This window comes from Acinonyx jubatus, chromosome F2 (assembly GCF_027475565.1).
Source record: "Acinonyx jubatus isolate Ajub_Pintada_27869175 chromosome F2, VMU_Ajub_asm_v1.0, whole genome shotgun sequence".
In the NCBI taxonomy this organism is placed as follows: domain Eukaryota; kingdom Metazoa; phylum Chordata; class Mammalia; order Carnivora; family Felidae; genus Acinonyx; species Acinonyx jubatus.
In genome coordinates, this window is record NC_069394.1 from 55,642,819 (window position 1) to 55,665,483 (window position 22,665).

Genomic DNA, 22,665 nt, shown 5'->3' on the forward strand with positions numbered 1-22,665 from the left:
TTCTTCTATTTCCACCCCACCTAGGTATATGGAGCTGCCTGGTCCCTTGGTACCATTCCAGTTTATGGGAAAAAGGACAAAAAACATGACTGTCTTCAGGAACTACTTAGTTATTCTGTAGTAGATTTGAACTGGCTTAAGTTTATTACTATTGCAAGTCTTACAGCATTATTTTTACACTTGATTCTTACAATAAGTACAGTTTACAAATGGTTGTAATTTGCCTCAGTTTGTTTGTTTATTTATTTATTTATTTTAAAATTTTGATGTTTATTTATTTTTGAGAGAGAGATAGAAAATGAGCAGGGGAGGGGCAGAGAGACAGAGGGAGACACAGAATCTGAAGCAGGCTCCAGGCTCCAAGTTGTCAGCACAGAGCCTGATATGGGGCTAGAACTCACGGACCATGAGTTCATGACCTGAGCCGAGGTCGGACGCCCAACCTACTGAGCCACCCAGGCACCCTGCCTCAGTATTTTTTTTTAACTTTTTTTTTTAATTTTATTTTTTATTTTTTTAAAATTTACATCCAAATTAGTTATTGTACCCAAGAATAAAGAGTTGATAGTATAGGAAATTAACTAATAATTTTATCCTAAAATCATATAGAAAAAGACAATCTATTACATTTTTTAAAGTTTTCAATAAAGATCCCAATGCATTTTTTATTTTATACACAAGGTAGGAAAAATATTTCATATACTTTATGTAAATCGATGATGACACAAAAACCTTAAAGATCATCTTTACAGGGACTGTATAAGAAAATGAAACTGAATTTGAATATTATGGCCAGTGTATTCATTTGCAAGTATACCCTGTTTTGAAATTCTTAGGACCCAATGTTTGATGAAGCAAGACAAATTAGTTATACCCAAGTTTCTTATCTATGTGTACCATTCCATTCCATTTATTTTATATATATATATACATATATATATGTGTATATATATATACACATATATATATGTATATATATATATACACATATATATATATTTAAGCATTTTCAAGAGAGGTAATCCCAATTACAAGGAATCATTATAAAAGATTTAATGAGACAAAGCAAGTGTGAAGTTCAGATATTGAAGGAAAGGAAGGAATACTTTTGTCCGTTTGTCTTGTTATTCATTATATCCACAGTGAAACAAACAACAAGATATAGATTTAGTTAAAAATGCTAGAAGAAAGTAGTGAAAACTCTCAATACACCTGTTGTTAAATACTGAAATGTGTTATCCTGAGAGCTTGTTGGATTTCTTAGTCTGAGAATTTTAGTAATAGTGTAGAATTACTTGTACAGTCTCTTATGAATCCCAGAAGAGGAAATTAGATAAAGGAGACCTTGTCTACTCTGAAGAGTTTAAGAAATATTTATTAAACTCTACAAATAAAAGAGTCATCAGATAAAATGGGGTAACTCAAATATGTAATTCAGCACCTACTGGCACATTAAAAGTTCCCTAAATATTATGCTCTATTGCAGCTTAAAATACATTTTAACTCTGAAAATGCTATCATTATAATTGTCCCACCAATAGACAAAAGCTTTTAACATCAAAAGGCAAAATCATATGCACTTGACATTCACATTGTATAAAGATCAAGTTATACAAAATGATAAATAAAAAAATAATAGCCACAGGTAGATATTTCTATATAATCAAACTCAGTATTTTAGTTTAATGGAAAAATTTAGCCAATATTAAAGAGGGGGAAAAGTATTCCTGTTTTGTGACAATGTCAGAGAAATTTGCCTTGCAAAGTATACAGCAAAGCTACCTTCATCTCTTTTGTACCCACAAATATGCCCATATACATATACAGCTACTATAAAACTTAATTTCAGAATAATTTAAAGGTTCACAAAAATTATATTTCTCAAGATAGTTAATCAACATAAGCTAAATTTTTCATCACGCTCCAGCATCTTTTCAGCTAGTGGTGCTCTCTGTTCAGGACCAAATTCTGGTTAATGCAATATTTTAATGGAATTTGTACTGGCTGCAGTCTGCTTCTCAGCCTTGCCATACTCAAGACCACTGGGAGGCAGGGGTGAGTACTAGAAAATACAAAGATAACAGAATAATTTTCATGTTATCTTTCCTTTAAGCAACCCCAACATTTTGTGGTTAAATATATCTCAGCAAGGCACTATTAAAGTTCATTCAGATTGCTTCTCACATTCTAGGGGTGTTTTAAAGCAGGTCATATGACCTGATTTTTAGGTCTTTCTAGTTCAAAATTATTGAATAAGCCGAATGGAGACAGAAGAGTCAACTTTGTTAAAAATAAGCTTTATTCTGCTTTTTTTAGAGACAGGGAAGAGCAAAGGGTGGGAAGCTGAAGTGGAGTAGAGTCAGGAGCCAGAACTGTAATCCTCCCTTACTTTCCCCATCCCAACATTCCTGAATATTCCTCTGGCTTCTTCATGGCCAAAAAAAGCAGGAAAAAATGAGGAAGTCAGGAAAATTATTGTTTGGTTATGCTAGTACGAGGTCTTTCCTAATTGATAATGGAATTCAATGAGGTTTCATAATGAGTCCAGTTCAATTAAACTTGTTTTTTTCAGTCATGTGAAAGCGATGTCAGACTCTGCTCTCTGTTTTGAGAAAAGTCTTTCAAGTTTCTTTGGCATATTCAGATGCTACCAGAGCCGTTGGTTACCAAAAGGAACATTCTCTTTGGCAAAACTCCCTGAATCCCTTTGTTTGACTAACTTCAAACGTTATTTTCTAATTGCATTTAATCTAATTACACGACATCTCATGTTCCTCTAATCCTTGGTCACTACCTAAACTTCTAAGCCTTCCAGTTACTGCCTGTGTTGCTTTCTTTCCCATACCCATTTTTTCTTTGCTTCATTTCTCCCTGCTTCTCCTTTCCTCCCTCTCAAAATTCATAGAGAATATTCTGGAACGTTGTATAATATGAAACACTTCTATAGTCCTTCTTAACTAGGTATTTATCACAGGATCTAAAGGTGGAAAAGGCATTCTGCTACGTCCTAATTATGAGTTTTAAACGATACACGCTGTCCCAAGTGCCTACCTTCCCAACTCACTGCCTGCCCTCCCTCACTGCTACCATCTTCTGTTTTTCTGACTGCTCCACAGTTAAGGATTTGCATTGCCTTTTTTAATACCCAGGCACTATGCTTTGTGACAATGCTTTTCATGCAGGTTATCCATTCTACTGTCCACATTCATGGCTCTTAACTTTGATCTCCCCTGCTAACCCCACCCACCCATCCACCCATGCACCCATAGATGCACAGATTACACACTCAGTTTGGCTACCCATTTCCATGAGTATCTCATGGATTTGTCATCTAGAAATACTATCAGATCAAGAAATTTTAACTCTAATTCCTGAATCTTTATCCAAAAACTACTTAATCATTCCGACTATCTTATGCTCTCACTTATATGGTGCCTTTAGTGATCTCCATTTTTTCATTTATCCTCCCTACAACTTCTCTACACACAACCCACTCATCAGCAACCTCTTGCTCTCGATCTCCCCAAGCTTAGATTGTAGTAGTGCTTAGGGGTTAGGGATTATAAAATACCCATTTCTTGATCTATACAAGAAGTTAGTATATAACTAAGCAGAAGTCATCACAGATTACCATAAAAGCTGAACATATCTTCTTGTAATAAACTTGCTCTTATTTCCAGCCCCAACACATGTTTGTGTTTGTCCCTGGCACAAACTCATGAAACCATATAGCTATCAGTCCCCCACTTCTATAGTATCTCTTTTTCTGCACTGCACTTGTAAAACACAATTCCAGAGCAACTACTCGGTCACGCTTTTCATCGTACATACCCGTTTTACTGAATGCACTATTGGAAAAACCCCCACAGCTTTGAAGACTGCTACCCAACATATTCACATTTTCTAATCTTCAGTCTGATCTTTTAACTCTATTTAACACGTAACCCTATTAGTGTATTATAACAGCTTTTTTTAAAAAAGAAAATATAGGCACTCAGATATTGACTCAAAAATATCTGTCTGTCTGTGTACGTTCTTACCGCTGCTCTCCAGGGCCAGAGCATAGTGTGCCCCACTTCCTGGGTAAAGTCCATCTTCAGCCAGATCAGGGTTACTTTACTGTCCTCTCTGTCTTATCTTCTTCCCATCTGCTATGCACACGCCCCTATCAAAGTGATTTTTCTAAAACACAAATCTTGTCCTGTCACCACTCTCCTAGAATCTCCTCCAACAGCTCTCTGTTGCTCTTAGACTGAAGTCTAAATACTTCCATGTCACTTTCAAGACTCTGTGTTACTTGATTCCAGATGTCTCCTCTCTAACATACTGACCCTTGCAGTTGTTTCCTCCTGCCTTAGGACCTTTATGTGGAATCTTTTGTTTAGAGCACTCTCCCGATCATCCAAGTTTTTTACCTTATAGCCCAGCTGCTCCACCCTCCAATGAGCCAGTCCACTTTCAAACTTACCTCAGGTTTCATTTGATCCTTCAGACTTCAATTTAGACTTCTACTTTCTCTAAGAAGACATCTCTGAACCTCCATATTTGGATTAGGTGATATGCTTCCTTGAAATCCTATATTATACCTAACATAGACTTTATCATAGTGTGTTTTGATTTTTTTGTTTACTTTTCTGTGTTTCTCACTAGACACTAGGCACTGTAAGGTCAAATACAACATTCATCTTTTTCACTGACTCTTCTTAGAGGTCAAGTGTTTCTATCTGAAACAATATTTTATGAACTGAATAGCAATAGACTTGGTAAGATTATAGATCTCAGAGCATATGTAAATGAGCAATTGAAATCTGAAAGGACTCACAGGAACATATGATCTGCTTTACAAAGACGACCAGGAATGATAGGCATGTGATCTGAAAAAATTGAGGTCATTTAGAAATTGCTCCCCACACCCCAAATAAAAGACATTGCCGAATCAAGGCAAATGTTACCAAAATTCCTTAGGAATTACTTGCTGGTTTACTTGCAGAGAAAGTAAAGAGTGCTCAGATTAAGAAGACAGCATTTGCTTCTACAACCTTGCCACAGCCTGACATCAAGTTTCAGGCCAAGTTGAGGGTTTTCTTTTCTTTATTTTTTTAAGTTTATTTATTTATTTTCAAAGAGAGAGAGAGCCAGTGCAAGAGCAGGAGAGGGGCAGAGAGAGAAGGAGAGAAAATCCCAAGCAGGCTCCATGCTGTCAGTGCAGAGCCTGATGAGGGCTCCATCCCAAGAACCACAAGATCATGACCTGAGCCAAAATTGAGAGTCAGGCGCTTAACTTACGAAGCCACTCAGATGCCCCCAAGTTGAGGGTTTTCTAACAAAAATATTCTCAGTCTTTGTGGATAACCAGATCCATTAGAGAATCTGTAGTACTTATAGTCTGTGTAAGAATTCAAAAGCATGGAATGGAGACATTTACAAGTATGGTTGACCATTACAGGTAAGTCCATATTAGTATTTTCTACACTGAGATACAAGAGAAATGGAAAGTGTGTATTATTATTTTTTGACTGCTTAACTGTGTTTATTGACTGCACCATTGCATCCACATTGGTTGAAAAACTTTTATTTTTGCTTAATACATTTACGTTGTTTACATAAAGTGATCTTTCTATATTCTTTCTAATTACGTACTTTACTTATTAAGTGTCAACTATACTAGACGCAAGGTGTGAGGCAGAGAAGAAAAAGAGAGAACCTTGCTTTTGGACTGATTCTGACTTCAGATAGAATGAGCTAGCAGTCAGTTAGAGGGTCCATGACTGTTGTGGCAAAAGATATCACAAGTAAAGCTAGTGTCTCTTGAGGGTGTTTGAGAAATACCTGTTGAGTTGTATAGGTTAACTAAGGATCACCTAAAGCCTTTACTTCACATCAAATATTTTAGTTACTTGGTGTTTCTCAAAAACTATATTAGGCCCAAAGAGGCAGGATACAAACCTCTGTGTATCCCAGGTAATGAGGTAAATGAAGCATTTTGGCATTATGCACATAGCCTGCCAGATTAGACACTAACCGGAGCAGATTTATAAGGATTTCTATTTAAATTCTGTAGAAAAAATTCCTGAAAAATTTTCAATGTTTAGCAAATAACAATTAATTGTAAATATTTCAAAGTGCATAACTCCTCATAGCTCTTCTCTTTATTTAGTTTACTATTCCCTGTTTTCATTTAAGAGACATAAAATACTTGTATGTAGTTTTCATGCATATATATTCCTGATCTCAAACTTTCTAGTTCTATTTTTTTATAAAGTCACAAATGTCTTGAGATTTTAATACGACTATCATGCATCTTTTAGTAGCGTAATCCGGACAGTTGGAGAGGCAACAATGTTTTTGTATTTATTAACATTTTTCACTTCAGGTCAGGATTCAACATTTAAAAAAAAATCACAATCTCTTTTTACCTTGAATTTATGTTTAATTATTTTGATAGACTGTATTATTGGTAAAATTACACACAAAAAAAGTCACCTTAGCTGGTGTGGGAACAGAAATCTGCAATATTTAATTCAATAGAAAAGCCCGGGATCAGGGTAATAATTACACCTGTGAAATTATGCCATGTGGTTGGTAGCAATAATAAAACAGTAACACACCCTTCCCCTTACATAGCTCAGGATAGAATGTCCCTGGTGTCTATATTTTAAGTGAAATGTAGGGGCAAAGTCAGAGATGTAAATACTGGAGTTGAAGCTTCTAATCAGTTCTGTCTCTCCCGAAATTATTGACAGAAAACAAGTGAGTCAAATATCAGCCCTATATGGGAATACTTTTAATGGGAATGAAAATTCACCCACTGTCTTTCTGAAATGGCTGTTTTCTCCAGCACAACCCTTAAATCCACAGTTCTCCAAAATGTTGCTTGCATGAGGCACTAGGAGTTTGAATTACTGGCTGAGTCATCAGGTCACAGGGACCTCAGATAGAAATTTCTGTTGTTTATTTAGGAAATGAAAGAGATTTGTTGAAATATGGAAATTACAGTCTGTCATTTGCAGGAAAGTCTCTTTGTTTTAGGCATTCTGAAGAAATATGCAAGTGCTATAAACAACCTAACACTAAAATTTTTTCAATGCCACAATTCAGAGAAATAATAAAATGTAATTGATAGGCTTAGAGATCATGAAGGAGCTGTTGTTTGTCGAGGAGTTTTTGCACCACAACGTTCTATTACTGAAATAATTTACTTTTATATCTGGTGCTGATATTGGAATCTGTACATTTCTGGTATAAAATAACTTTAGGCATTTTAAATATACTTTATGTTCAAGTAAAAACCAGAGAAGGAAGCTTTGGTGTTCTTAAACCACTCTGGATGTCTTATATTTCCTTCTGTTCGAAGAGTGCACCACAATCATTCAATGCACAAGGAAAGAAATCTTGTGCTCAAATACTCTTAGGCGGTGGTGAGAGCACGCGGCCAAGCTGAAGGGCTTCCCAGATCTGAGCAGTGTTTTGCGCTTCTTGGCTGATGGATGCCGACACACACAGCTCCCTAAATCACCCCTACTTTAATATCCAGGCCCCGCTGAAGGGACTGGACTGATGTGAGCCTGAATCCAAGCCTGCTCTTGTTGGATTTCATTCAGCTGGAAAAATGAACATGTAACAGCCACTGGGAATGGGCTTTGCTTATATGGGAAGTCCTCCCAGCCACTGCTTTAACTCTGGTGACCTTTTCTCCAACACTTAAGACTGCAAGGAACTTGGGCGATGTGGGAGAGGGGGAAAAAAAACAGTTTTTAGAATTTTGGTTGGCAGGGCCGCAAGCTACTGAGACCATATGAATTTTGCAACAAGAGGCCAACTCTGATTGCTGAGGCTTACTCCTTCTTTGGATATAGATAGCCTACCTCATGATACTTGTGCTCTTTCTTTTGTTTTAAGAATATTTCTGATTGTGGTGGTACACCTGCTCACATGCCTTTTTCTCCCCTAAATTAGCAAGTTCCTCCAGCGTTTTAACTCCAGTGGTGACAAGATCTACCTCTCCTTTAAGATGCTTTCCTGTTACTAAAGACTAGATGCTTACTTTGGGTTAGCTAATTGTTGGTCTGTAAACTTTCAACATTTCTCATTTTACCCAGAATGAAAAATAAAACCTCCATGGGAAGCTAGCACATACTTAGGAGAATGATTGGTTTCTTGCTTGTCAGCACTTCAGGAGGTGGGGTACAAACAAAGCTTCCCTTTCCACTGGAATTGAATTCTTGTTTGGCTCCTGGCCCACTCTACAGATAACCAAACAGAGGCAAACACACCACGTCAAAGCACAAACCAGGGATATGGGAAGTCTGCAATGGGAGACAAGAATATGTATCATTCCTTATCACAACTCTGCAATGCTTTTTATTTTCAGCTTTCCCGGCCTAGTATATAGGAGCATCAGTGAAAGAGTATCCTGTATATTTAGCTGTCTCGGAAAGTCACTAGATAGAATCGAACACCACTTTTAGGAAGCAAATGCTTTTATTACTGTTTATACCACAAACTAGAATTCACAACACTGAAAAAAATATGAAAGTTGTGGCTGCTGTTTTCTTGGAAGGAAATTCTTTATTTCTCAACCCTAATTTATTACAAAATGAGTTTGGGTCATTAGAGAGAATCAGGAGCTATTTTAAATCCTGAGAGGAAACGTTTCTTCAGAGAAATTTGTTCTTTTGTCAGTTTGCTACACAAATGGCTTCTAACCCTGCTTTCTAAGATTTAGAACATCTTTTTTTTTCTTTTCTTTTGGTATAAGGTTTTGAGGGGAACTGAGACTGACTTCCATATTATTCAATCTGATGGCTCTATTCATGTGCATTTAACTTGCATTTAGTGCATAAAAATGGAATACCTTGGTTCTAATTTATTTCAGGTACAGATTCGTTAACAAGTTTATAAGAATAATCTTGAAATTACTGTAGGTGAAGCAGTCTCCAGTTAGGACAGTACACAATGTCTTGTGAGACATCTTTATGTGAGTGAAACACCTACTATTTGGTGTCGACAGAGGGCTACGCCTCTCATGTGTGGTAGCTCATCAGGTACAAAGGGAATTGAATCTTCACATATTGCAGAAATATTTTGCTGCCGAATTCTCTCTAATCTCTAGAGTGTGTTGGCCTTTGATGTTTCTGAAACATAGCCACCTTATTAACCTCCAATACACAGGGTAATTTTTACTCATGTAGGGGAAGATAGAATCCTTTCAGCCAGTATGACAATCGACACTGGTAAACAAGCAAATAGGAAAATGAAGAGACTAGCTCAGAATATAATATCCCCATTCTCTGTCTATAGATCCTATGTAGATGTTGATGATTTGATTTACTTTCCATATCAAAAGCAATATCTTTCCTGAGGCAATATTCTAGTAATTTGTAATGAGTGGACTGAACTGCAATGATGACTTAAAAAAAAAAGACATTTAATGATTTTTACCCTAGGTCCTGTGGTGTGAAAACCCACATGAAACCAGATGAACATTAGGTAAATATTCTTTATTAGAGGTGAGTTGAACTTAAAAGTGATTATGTCTTAATTGCCAGCGTTGCTGTCTTAAATATAGCAGTGACAAGTTTTAAGAGAAAATAACATTTCACGATTAATGCTTTAAATTAACAACTCACAACTGGGTAGACTTCACTGCAATCTATCATGTTGAAGATAGGTGAGGTTTATATTCAGGGATACCTCTTACATTTTGTAAGATTTCTTGGCCTTATTAATTCAAATCTTACTCTCAATGCATGCATGCAGCCAAGATAATTACGAGGAGGCAAGATCAAAGCCAGCATATTATAGTCCTATTCCATTTTCTGCTGATGTGAGTGATGTGCCTCTCCTTTGATGTTGTATGCTTCTACAGCGAAAGTACAGAGGATAAAAATACTACACCATGTAATCTGGCATTTATCCCATGAGAGCAGAATTCCAAATTGTGACACATGTCAAGAAGTTAAAAAAAAATAACTTAAAAGAGGCCTATGCTTTATAAAGTGACATACTCTGCATTTAAACACCATCAAACATCATCTTCCATTACAAATTTAGTCCCTGATATAAAATTCAAAGAATTTTGTAACTTTAGTAGAAGAAAATAGTTACCATATTTACTAGCAATTATATTAAATGTGTGCCTGAGCCTTTATCCCACCTAATGAGGGCAGTTGACAGGAAGCAGACGCACAGTGTACACATGCATATTTGTGTTTGTACATCCATTCAAGGATTTGGAGTCAGCTGTGTGTACTCTACACATCTATCCAGCTGGTTTTAGTTTGCTATGAATCTTCTATCACCTTAGGTCATGAGGTTGAGCAACTGGCAGATCCCTGTACTAGTTTTGATTAGAGAAACAGAGCTCTTGGTCTATAACATTACATGTAACTTAAATATTTATCCTTATGTTCTATCTCTGGCAATGTTTTATTGGAAATTAAATGTCACTGGTCTGATCTTACTGTTTCTTACAGTGTCCTTTCCTGTCCTCGTTCACCTTTTAGAAATATGTTAAAAGTGTGTATGTGTGTGTGTGTGTGCGTGTGTGTGTGTGTGCATGTGTCATGCATGTGTTTGGTTTGCTTACATTTGCATGAACATAGATACTGCAGTATTACTTCTAAATTACCTTTTCTAGAAAATTAAATTGAATTCTTGCCCTTCTGAAGGAAAATAACATTTCCCAATCATGCCTAACTTACTAGTTAGTTCTAGTCCATTCCATTTTGGACTCAGACCCTTTAAGCTACCATGATATAACATAAATGTTTTGTCAAGAAAATGTAAAATTGTTTAGACTACATGGCTGTTACTTCTAAAGCACAACACCCGATATTGAGAAAACTGATTTGATAGGCTACAACTTAACCTTCGCTTCAAATCAAAACCCAAACTATTTTTTATTTTGAAAAATAATGGCTTTCAGTTTTTCCTTGAACTAAATATTCAAGAGGTTCTGAATCCCAGAATGATTGCAAGGTATGCAATGGCAAGGTAAGAAGACCAAAACAGATATAAATATATTTAATCTTGCTTCTCCCTTCTCTATTATTGGAATGAGCTTCTAATAATAAGGTTAAATACAATAAAAGAAAGATCATGAAGTAGAGCTGAATGTGTTAGAGAGAAACCCCTCTGGTGATCTTTGACATGTTATAGAATATGGTGGTGCTAGAACACTATATGTGAACATATGTCATGATGACTTTTGGAGACTATAAACATGTAGTCTCGATATACATTTCTGACAAAATTTTAAGGTACATTTTTAAACAAATGCTTCTGAGGCAATGTGAAATAAGGGGTGGAGTCACATTTTGTCAATATGTGTTCAGTTACAGCCAATTATGTCTGTGTAATACCAGTCCCTTTAACTTCAGCACTACACTAAGAAAATATCACTTTATTCCATTTATTAATTTAGTCTTGGTCCTTTGGGCCCACTGTATGTCAAGTTGGAAACACAAAGTCTTACATCCTATTCACTGGGATCTCCTATGCCCTCACTGGTTACTTCTTTTTAGTTTTCTTTTCCAGGTTTCTTAATTTTTCCTCACTTCCAAACGCTGGATTGATTTCTCAATCTAAGCATCTGAGCTCCTTAGTTTTCTATCTACACTCAATTCCTAAGTCATCTCCCTCACTCCTAGAGCTTTAAATACCACCCAGATGCTAGAGCCCTCACATTTCTACCCTTAGCCCAAGACTGCCTGTCTGAATCTAGACTCATATGCCCAACTTCCCTCCCAATGATCTCTCTTTGGCATTTATATTTTTCTGTCGTTTAGCCCTATTGTGCCATTATTATGTTGTAGTCACTATTCTAAAGGTTTACGTGTCTTAACTAATTTAGTCCTCATAATAACTCCATGAAGTTGATAATATTATTATTCTCAAATTATAGGTAAGAAATGTGGGATATAGTTACTTGCTCAAGTTAACACAGATAGAAATCTACAACTCAGACTTAATATGTTCCAAATATAACTCCTGGTTTCGTCTCCACTGCTTATCCTTTGCCAGTTTCCCTTGCCAGTCCATAGTGCCTCCATCCATTCTATCAGTTGCTTCAAAGTACTTGAGATTTCTTTTATTGTTTTGCCCACCGCATCCAAACCGTCAGCAGACTTTGTCCAGTATCTGACCACATTGCAAGGCCAACATCATCCTTCCTCTTCTGGACTACTGTAATATCCTCCTAACTAGTCACTTTGCAGCTAGATTAGCCCTATTGTGACAAAAGAAAAATCAGTAACTTCTGTGCTCAGGGTCGTCTCAGGGCTTCGCATCTCAGAATAAAATGTGACATCCTCAGTGTGGCCTCAAAGATCCTCATGATTTTGTCCCAGGCCACATCTCTGACTCTGCTACAACTCACTTACCTCACCCTTCTCTATATCATTTCTTCATTTTTCATTCCTAATGTCATCCTTATGGAAATTGCTTTTTCCTCATGCACTAATCACAATAATGCCTATCTCATCTCATAACCCTTTGTCCTCTTTTTTTAAAGTCTTAAGTTTCAAATAATGTGTTCCTTAGTATTTCTTTATAGAAATACAACTATGTTCCAGAAAGTGAAAGTTTGGTGTGTGTCAGTTATATGTGACTTGAAAAGGAATGTATAGACCATTTTGAATAGATCAGACTTCTAAATAAAAAGTAAAATTTGTTTTTTATTTTTCCATAATAATAAATTTGTAGCTGGGAGGTAGATGCTCAGGCTGATACTGCCTTACCCTCCCTTAATCACTTCTTTTTTGTTTGTTTGTATTTTGTTTTGTTTTGTTTTAGAGAGATAAAGAAAACACATATGTGAGAGAGGGGAGGGGCAGAGGGAGAGAGAGAATCATAAGTAGTCTCCATGCTCACCCTGGAGCCCTTTGTGGGGCGTGATCCCATGACCCTGGGATCATAACCTGAGCCGAAATCAAGAGTCAGATGCTCAACTGACTGAGCCACCCAGGCGCCCCCCACTTCTAAGTGTACCCATATAATGATATTCTTGCCAACAAAAGATGAGTAAAATGATTAATATGTGTCACTTCTAGATGTAGGACTTGAAAAATTGTTCATGTGTTCTACTTTTTCCCCTTCACGTGAGTTTCAAGGTGGACATGTCTATGTTCCAGGTTCAGCTGTATAAACTAAAACTAGGAATGATGAAGAAGAAGAAAGGAAGAAGGAATCCATGTTCCTTAGTGGACACAGAAGTGAAGAGCAGCCAGCTAAATTAACCTGGATTGATGAATGTAAGGAAAACAAAAATGTTTATTCTTTGTGTCTTGGGAGTATATATCAGTAGCTTCTATTTTTATCCTCAATGATGCACAATTTCTTATCATTCAACTTTGCCTCCAGTTGGAATGTGAATTTGGGATGTTGGAGTTTGAAGAGCCTTCTTGGACAATGAGGCAAAAGCTACATGTTGATGACATAATATCCAGATTCCTTTTAATCTTGGAACACATAAGAGCACTCAATTCCCCAGATTTTGCTTATGTGAAAGAATGAAACAAGTGGCTTTCTTTTATCTACTTTCATTTTGGATTTCTGTCACTTGAGCTGCATCTAATTCCAACTAATTAACCAGGTTGTATTCCTTATTATTTGCATTCTGTGAGTTAGTATAGAGCTAATACAGGAGCAGTTCTGCTCTGGTCAAGAGGGTTACTCCCAGTCTGGATATCAGCACATTTTTTATTTATTATCTAAGAGAATATGGCTCTTCTGCCTGAAGTCCTTTTTCATGAGCTATGATGTCACATGTACAAATGAATGGGTATTGTTATAAACCTGAGATACAGAAGTTTTCATTAAAAAGTTTCTATTTATCTTGTTTGAAGAGTTGCCTATTTCTTTCCTGTGATATCCCTAGAAGATAAATTTGTTGCAATAAGATAAAGGAAACTCTTCATTGAAAACCACAGCAAACAACTCAGGTCAGTTTTAAAGTGTATTTTCCACACCCCGTATTATTAGAGCAGGCCCAATTAAATTTTAGTGCCCAGGGACCATTCTTGCTATTATTTTCTAATAGAATATGATATAATATTATCCTTGAAACAGTTTCAATTTAAATTACTACCCTCCCCACCCCATTCTGCTTTTACTCCCTTTATGTGGAATCCCTCCGAAGATACTGAACCTGAATTGTATCTTATCTCATGACCTATAGTTCCGGGCCAAAATTTGGAATTTTCATATATTTGTGGAATAGCCTTATAATCCATTCCATTTCAGAACAAATTCCTCTAATTATAATAAAGGAAGAAAAAAATGGTAAATTGATAACCTGATATCTATTTGGACTAGCCCTTCTTTTCTTAACTTATTTAGCTATCAAAAGAAAGTTGTAGTCTGTTTTAAAAGTCCTAGGCAGTTAATATTGAGTGTACTTTGAAAATAATAGTAATATGTAATAGTGATGGACTATAATTTAAGCCTAATGTGGACAATTCGAAGTACTATTTTGTCGTACTGCCTGTTCTGAAATATTTTAACAGCAGTTATTCCACTTGTTTTCATAGTAGTAGTTTTTGCAGCGGGTGTGACCATATTAAACTTTTATTTTTGATACACAACCCAAGGCTTCTATAACTTTGGCAGGTACATAGCTAGCTTGTAGCAAAGGTAAGTCTATAGATTCCAGAGACTGTCATCTTCCTACTTGCCATGTAGTGTATAAATAAAAAACTTAAACTATCTCTTTGGAAGATTGCATTGCTGTCCTTGCACACATAGAAAAATTGTACCAATTTATGCAAAAATAGAATAGATGAGAGATAAGACTTAATAAAACGTCTGTCCACTTCACTGGAATACTGGCTGGTAGTAAGAACATGCTTCCAGTTAAAGAAATAAAAGGTTTTAGTTAAACATCTTAATGAAGCTCATTTTTGTTTTTCTTTTTTCTGATATGGCTTCTTTTAACTCAATATTTGGTTTTACTTTCAAAGAAAGCATCCAGTGCCAGAAAACAAATCTATACTGGGAAATATTGCTTATAATTATCATCACTATTAACATCACTCTCATGAAAAATGCTTCTATTATATTTTAAGTGAGAGAGGCCATGTCTTTTTATATTTTTTTATATAAAACTGAAAATTTAGTTTAGAAGAATCTTTTTTGTTTAGCACCAGTAAAATGATGGATAATTTTCTGGCCTGTGTGCCTCTGTGCTAACAATGTTATTTTGAAAAGGATGTGCTTTTGAAAAGTCTGAGGCAGTAATCCTGGGTACCTCAGGATCTATGTGTGGCTTGCTGCCTATTTTGAGCAAACTGTCTCCTCAATATATACTTAAAACTAATGATTTGTTGTATAATAAAAATTAAAATTTTTAGCAAAACTGACCAAGTGGTAAGTTTTGGCACCCTATTTAAACAGCTGGTTTCTTTAATGCTTATTCCCATGCCTAGCGAAGAGTGGTTTCTTAAAGGAACACATCTGATACAAATACCTTAAATATTATCAGTAATTCAAGGGAACGCAAGGAAATTTGAAAAGGGGCTCATTGAACTAACTTAGAAACCCCTGCAAATGTGTGAAAAATATGTATTTTCCCTTTTCCCTGAGTAAACTGCACAGAAACCTACATAAGTGGTGCATAAAGCTTTCATGACTTCAGCCCTAGGCTACATATCTAAGTGGTCCCCACTGTATTCACATATAAACAATAGCACTGTATATTAAGAATCACAATAATAGCAAAAACAACTATAACATTATTAGCATGATTTTATTTTTATTTTTATGGCTTCTTGACTAGTTTGACAACTACCTACTGGCTTTTAGGAAATGCCTAAAATGCCAGTTATACATACTTTATGTCGGAGAAGATAGACAGCTTTAGTTTTACTCATGGGATCATCCACAGGAAAGCTTCTCAGACAAAAATTGGGGGGTCTCAAGTTACAATGAACATTCCATATACAGGCTTTCTTGTTATCAATTAACTCAACTTACTTCTTCATCAATTTTTTCTCCCTTCAGTCTTGATGGTTTTATGACCTAGACCCAGGCAATACCCTTAGGCGGTCCATGTGATAATTGACACATTTTCTAACACGGTATAGTGATGCCCAAGTCACTGCTTTCAGGCTGTGACTTGAGCTTATTGGAGTCTGCAGCAGGGGCTCCTTTTATCCTCATACATCAGAATACACTGACAGCTCTCCCATGCAGGGACCACGCAGATCTCTCCCCCAGGAAAATATATGCAAACACCTCCAGCACATTGTAATGCTTGCTAGGCATCACAATGGTGACATCTTTATGATAAACACAGTATGCAGAAGAAGGTCTAATAAAAGAATAACAAATTATTACATGCAAAGGGCAATTTTACAAGATTAACGGGTATAATAAATTACTACTAGATCAGAATACCTTATTACCTTTTAAGGTATTTCACAGTGGAGACAAAGTGAACTGGCCTATAAAAACCCAGAGAATGTGGGAGAGAATAGCAAACTGCTTTTCCACATTTCTGAAAGAAAGTCACAATACTTGCCTTATAATATGGTGAGTTCAGCAAGTACTTATGCTAAAATAGGGTTATGCATGCAGTTCATGCTAAGATGTTTATTATGAGTTTTCATATGGCTATTGTATCTTCAGTAACATTGCAATCTATATACTATTAACTTAAAAACTTGTAGAATTTTATTTCTAAAACAATTTCAATACATAAAATATTACATAGTAAATTCCAAGACTCACATTATTTTATAATAATTAGTAAATGTGTGTTTTTCAACAAGATAGTAGGAATTTTGTAGCAATGAATTGCTTCCTTTGATGATTTTCATCAGATGTTCAAGAAGTTAAAAGGAAAACGTTTCCAGATTTTCAAATTTACATTTCCCTTTTATTTTGAAAAAGTAACCAATGCTTCTTACTTTTTCTTGACTGTACTTTTATATTACAAAATGAGAAAAAAATCTATTACTTGAACATTGGAGACATGACATTTGCAATATATAGAATTATTTTATTTTATTGAAAGAACTGTAGCTATTTAGACATTTCTAGTGGTGAGTCTAATCCTTTCCAAGAAATAAGAAAGTTAAAAGAGAGGATAGAGGGGATGGGAGAGGGAGAAAAGGGAGAAGGGGACAGAGGGAGTAAAGAAGAGAGAAAGAAGAAAGGAAAGAAGGAAAGAGGGAGAGAGGGAAAGAGGGAGGAAATAAAGGAAGGAGAGAAGGAAGGAATGAAGGAAAGCCATGAGACTTTCTAAGTCTGATCACCTTCCCAAATATTTTGATACCTAGAGTTGAAAAATTGAGCTACTATTAAAATATTTTTAATGTTTATTTATTTTTGAGACCGAGAGAGACAGAGCACAAAAGGGGAAGGGTCAGAGACACAGAATCTGAAGCAGGCTCCAGGCTCTGAGCTGTCAGCACAGAGCCCGACGAGGGGCTTGAACTCACGGACTGTGAGATCATGACCTGAACCGAAGTCGGACGCTTAACTGACTGAGCCACCCAGGCACCCCTAAGATATTTTTAAATAGCTGCTTTAAGTTATGATTCATTAGATATAAATAATGCAACCAAACTTCATTGGTGATTGCTTTGAGCTATTTGTTGCTGTTATGGGTGAGCCATTGGACTCAAGCTTGACCTAAGTAAACGGTACAGTTAAAAAAAAATGCATTCACATTCCTTTTATCGTTTTTGCTACTGTTCATGGATACTTGAGATCAAGAGTGCACTATTTATCTCTTTTCTACCATCTTTATAGCTCTTTCTATTGTGACTGCCATGCAATGGTAACTCACATGTAGGTGAAAGTCTAAAGAGTACAGTTTTTCAATAACATCACACTTCAAGTGCTTTCTAAAAGGATGGTCCTCATCAGATCAGGATAATCAATATTCCTTTTGACTGATCTTGAAGTCTCCTCAAGTTGAGTTTGCTAATACTGACAGTGTGGTTCTTGTAGGTGGAAGAGGGAAATGGTGGAGTTATTATTGATAACTACTGGGTATAGATTGGAGGAAAAATTGGGGAGTGAGGGATAAGGGAGGCATTGAAGTTCCTCAAGAACAATTTATGCATTATCCTCCTCACTGGGAAATACACAGAGAAGATGGAAGCTCAGTCAACTTGAATGTTTAATGAATACTATTAGATATCTGTGTGAGTCATTCACATTTTTTAAAATATGAATTGCTTTTTAAACTATCATGTAGAAAACATTTTATTTATTCTTTCTTTGATGCTATTCTATATTTATGCAGATCCAAGTTTCTGACCTATATCAGAATACTTATTGCATATCTGAATTTGTAACTGTGAGACAACCACTAATTAAACTTATATTTAACTATATCTTACCTCTGTGTTGCATATCTCTCCATGAGAGGGCTGTGGGCACAGTGGATAAAAGTGCATTCTATAAACTGTTCTGGAATTCTTTTTGAATACCAAGAATTTTGACTCTTTCTCTTTTTAATTTTGTGACTTGGATAAGTTCACCTTTGGGTATCTCAGTTTCCTCATCTGTGAAAATGAGAATAACAGGAGTTTATCTCAGGGGCTTTTGTGAAGATTAACAGCATTGATAACATTTGATTCACTTAAAACAGTGCCAGGTACTTAAACCTTGTATCTCAGTCTCAAGAAAAGGATTCTTATGAAAGCTGTTGTCTTGACTTCAAATTTAGCTTTTGTAAGCATTGATTTCAAAATGGAGATCATCCAGGATTAGGGATATTTTGGCTAATAAAGGTATTTCCATTTTTTATAAGAACAAGAAAAAGGCATATATACTCACAACGGGATGCACTGATAAGATTTTCTTTTGTTCCTGTAGTTGTTGTTATTGTTGTAATACAATTCCATTTAAAAGCATGTTGATTAGCTCAGACTAATTAGGAATTATATTTGCATATAAAATGTACTCGTTTTAACCATGTTGCAAGATAGATGATGTTATCATCTCTATTTTATTAGTGGGGAAATTGGGAAAGAATATGGGGCTTTCTGTGGGTCACCTAACTTGTAAGTAGTGTCAAAGTTCTTGCTCTTTCCTCTAGCCTATTTATTTGATAGCCCTTATCTAAGTATAGTCCTAAGAAATAGTTTATTAGTTAATTTGTTAAAACAGCACTTATTGAGCACCTGCTATCTGCCAGACACTGTGCTACATTCCTGGTGGTGAAATAGTAAATAAGGCACTGTTAGAACTATTGAGAATCAAGGGTTCTAAGGGGGAAAAAATGGACAAACAAGAAATTTGAGTGCATCGTGATAAGAGTTGATATGGAAATATATAGGGGCATGATTGGAATGATTTCAGAAAGAGGCATTATGCATACAAAAATGTACAAAATACATATTCTGAGTATATGGCAAAAAGAAGGAATAAAAGAATAAAATTTTACAATGTTTTATTTTTTACTTTTTTTAACTGAGATATTAATTGGGCATAGTGATGTTAATGAATATATCATTATGATTTGAAAAAATTCATCAAAGTCCAACAGCCAATTAGAATATTTCATTGCCTGCTGGTCTAACACTTATTCACAAAGACTGGTTTTGATTGTGACTTGGAAACTAGATGACCATCCTAGCTACTAATCAATTAAATGCTGGATAGTTCTCTTCTTCTTAGTTATCTACATCTCAGTTAATAAAAATCTCACCCTTGTTTCTATTCATTTCTCGTTACATTCTTTTCCTAAACAATCTTATCGATAGCCACACTGATGTCTCCCAAATCTATCTGCAGCCTTTCATTTCTCATGCCATCCATGGAGATATTTCTAAGTTTTGATTAATCTGATATCTCCATTGTATATTTTACTGACCAATGTGATTCTCTTACTTTTCCCATAAATTCCTTTTTCTATAGGCATAAAGCTAGTTGGTGACACCATGAGTAGCCAAATCCCTATCCAGCTGCCACTCGTTCTTACACTACCAGATTTCATCTAATTCTATAATGCTAGTCAGGGATTCGTTTTTATCTTATATTGTACAAAAACTATTGTTAGCAATAATACAGTGCTTTCTTCTCTCAGAATATTATTTAATACTTAATTTTCTCACACTTAAGTTAGCATTGGTTTTATCAATTATTTTTTTACTTACATTTAAAACAAAATATGAGGAAACTAATTTGTTTAAGGTACTTCTAAAACCATTTAACCTTCAAAGTACCACTTTCTGAACTGCTTCAGAACTGAGAATTGTTAGTCTGTGTATTAACACTCAACTGAGTCATTGGTGCTGAGTTCTTAAGTCAGCTTTTTAAAAATAATAAACTTTAGTTTTTAAGAGAAGTTTTGTGTTCACAACAAACTGAAGTGTTTCCCAGTCCCCACACATGCACAAACTCTCTCACTATTGGTATTCCACACCACAATGGTATGTTTATCACCATCTATGAACCTACACAGTTAATGTTAGGACTCAATATTGGTTTTGTACATTCTATGGATATTGACAAATGTAGATACATATTTTCATCAATATAGAGTCATACAGAGTATTTTCACTGCCCTAAAAGTCCTCTCTGCTCTACCTATTCATTCCTTTCTCCCTATTAACTTCTGGAACTCACGGATCTTTTTACTGTCTCCATTACTACCTTATGCAAAATGTCATATAGTTGGAATTATACTTATGTAGCCTTTTCAAACTGGCTTCTTTCAGTTAATAATATGCATTTTAGTTTCCTTTAGGTCTTCTCATGGCTTGATTGCTCCATCTTTTTTTAGCACTGAATAATATTCCAGTGTTGCTTCACAGTTTATCTTATCCATTCACCTCCTGAAGGACACCTTGATTGCTTCCAAATTTTGGCAATTATGAATAAAACTGCTATAAAGTTTTGTGTACAGGGTTTTGTGTGAACATAAATTTTCAACTCAACTCTTTAGGAAAATACCAAAGAGGATTATTGGTGGATAGTATGATAAGAGTAGATTTAGTTTTATAAGAAACTGTCAAACTGTCATACAAAGTGGCTGTACCATTTTGGATTTCTACCAGCAATGAATGAGAGAGTTCCTATTGTTCCACCTCTTTGCCAGCATTTGGTGTTTGAGTGTTTTGGATTTTGGCCATTCTACTGGATGTGTAGCAGAATCTCTTTGTTGTTTTAATTTGCAATTCCTTGATGATACTTGATGCTGAACATGTTGTCATATGTCTATTTGCGACCTTTATATCTTCTTTGTGATTTTAGATCTCTTCTAATATGTGCATTCAATATTATGAGTTTCTCTTTATGAACTGCTTTGCTGAATCCTGTAAGTTTTGAAAGTTGTATTTTAATTTAGTTCAGAGTATTTATTAATTTTTTTTTGAGATTTTTCCTTTGACTCATGTTGTATTTAGAAGTTTGTTTTTGATCTGCAAGTAAGTATTTGGGAGATTTTCCAAGCTATCTTTGCCTTATTGATTTCTAGTTTTATTCCATTGTGGTTGAGAGCACACATTGTATGATATCTACTTTTGAAAACTTGTTAAGGTGCATTTTTTTGGCTCAGAATGTGGTCTATCTTGGGGAATGTCCCACATGACCTTGAGAAGAATGTGTCTTGTGCTATTGTTGATGAAGTATTATATTGATGTCAATTATATGCAGTTGATTGGTGGTGCTGTTGAGTTCTTGAACCAGCTTTTCAATTATCAACTGAAGCTCAGAAATGGTGTTGAATATACCTGATCTACCAACCTACCAAGCAGCCATTTGATTCCTAGGGATTACATGAGTAGTTTGGTCTCTGAGAGTTCATTTCAAACCTCTGACACCTATTCATCACAAGTTATGGTGTTGGCAATTTTTATAGTTGAGTATGATCAGGCAATGATATCTGTTTGAAAACATTGTTTGCACTTCGACATGCCAACAGAGCCTGTGCAGCGCTGGGAATTGTCTAGTAGACTCTCTATAGATTATCTGATTATATGGAGGTGTGCTCATGTGTTTTTCTTTCTGTTATTTAGCCTATTACACAACTCTGCTGAGGTAGATGTTAAGTAGTTTAAAAAGGTAAAAAGGAAGTGATTCTTATCCATATAAATAAAAATGCATTTTGTCTGATAGAGATAAAATTTTTGACTAGTTGAAGAGATGAGCCTGCTTATTACATTTTATTTCTTTATTATATATAAACCAATTTTGCATCTATTAGCAAATTTATTTCAGCATTCCAGATTGCATACACATATATGCTTTTTCTTCACATACTCCTCTGAACTGATTTTGTATCTTGCACTGGTTTCTTCATCAATTAAGGAATTTAATAAATCTTAGATATGTTTTCTTTTTTAATGTTTATTTTTCAGAGAGAGAGAGGAAGAGCATGAGTTGGGGAGGGGCAAAAAGAGTGGGGGATAGAGGATCTGAAGCTGATTCTGTACTGACAGCAGAGAACCTGATGCAGGGCTTGAACTCATGAACCATGAGATCATGACCTGAGCCATGAGATCATGACCTGAGATGAAGTCAGACACTTAAACTGACTGAGCCATCCAGGCGCCCTGACATGTATTCATTTTAAACTTGCATGTAAGTCATGACATTATGTTTTTGAAAATTATATTTTCAATTAATTAAGTCATGATACCCACCTATGGACCTCAGTGATTATGAGACACTATCCATTATAAGATTTCAGAAATGTTAAAATGTAAA

The 22,665-nt window shown here is 35.5% G+C and overlaps 1 long non-coding RNA gene across 1 annotated transcript; it reads left to right on the forward strand.

Moving 5' to 3' along the window:
• The first annotated feature begins 4,918 nt into the window (after positions 1 to 4,918).
• LOC106985285 (uncharacterized) lies at positions 4,919 to 21,878 on the forward strand. The gene is made up of 3 exons (XR_008292791.1): positions 4,919 to 5,446; positions 9,447 to 9,509; positions 13,134 to 21,878. It is a non-coding gene; the product is annotated as an uncharacterized LOC106985285 (long non-coding RNA).
• The last annotated feature ends 787 nt before the right edge of the window (positions 21,879 to 22,665 follow it).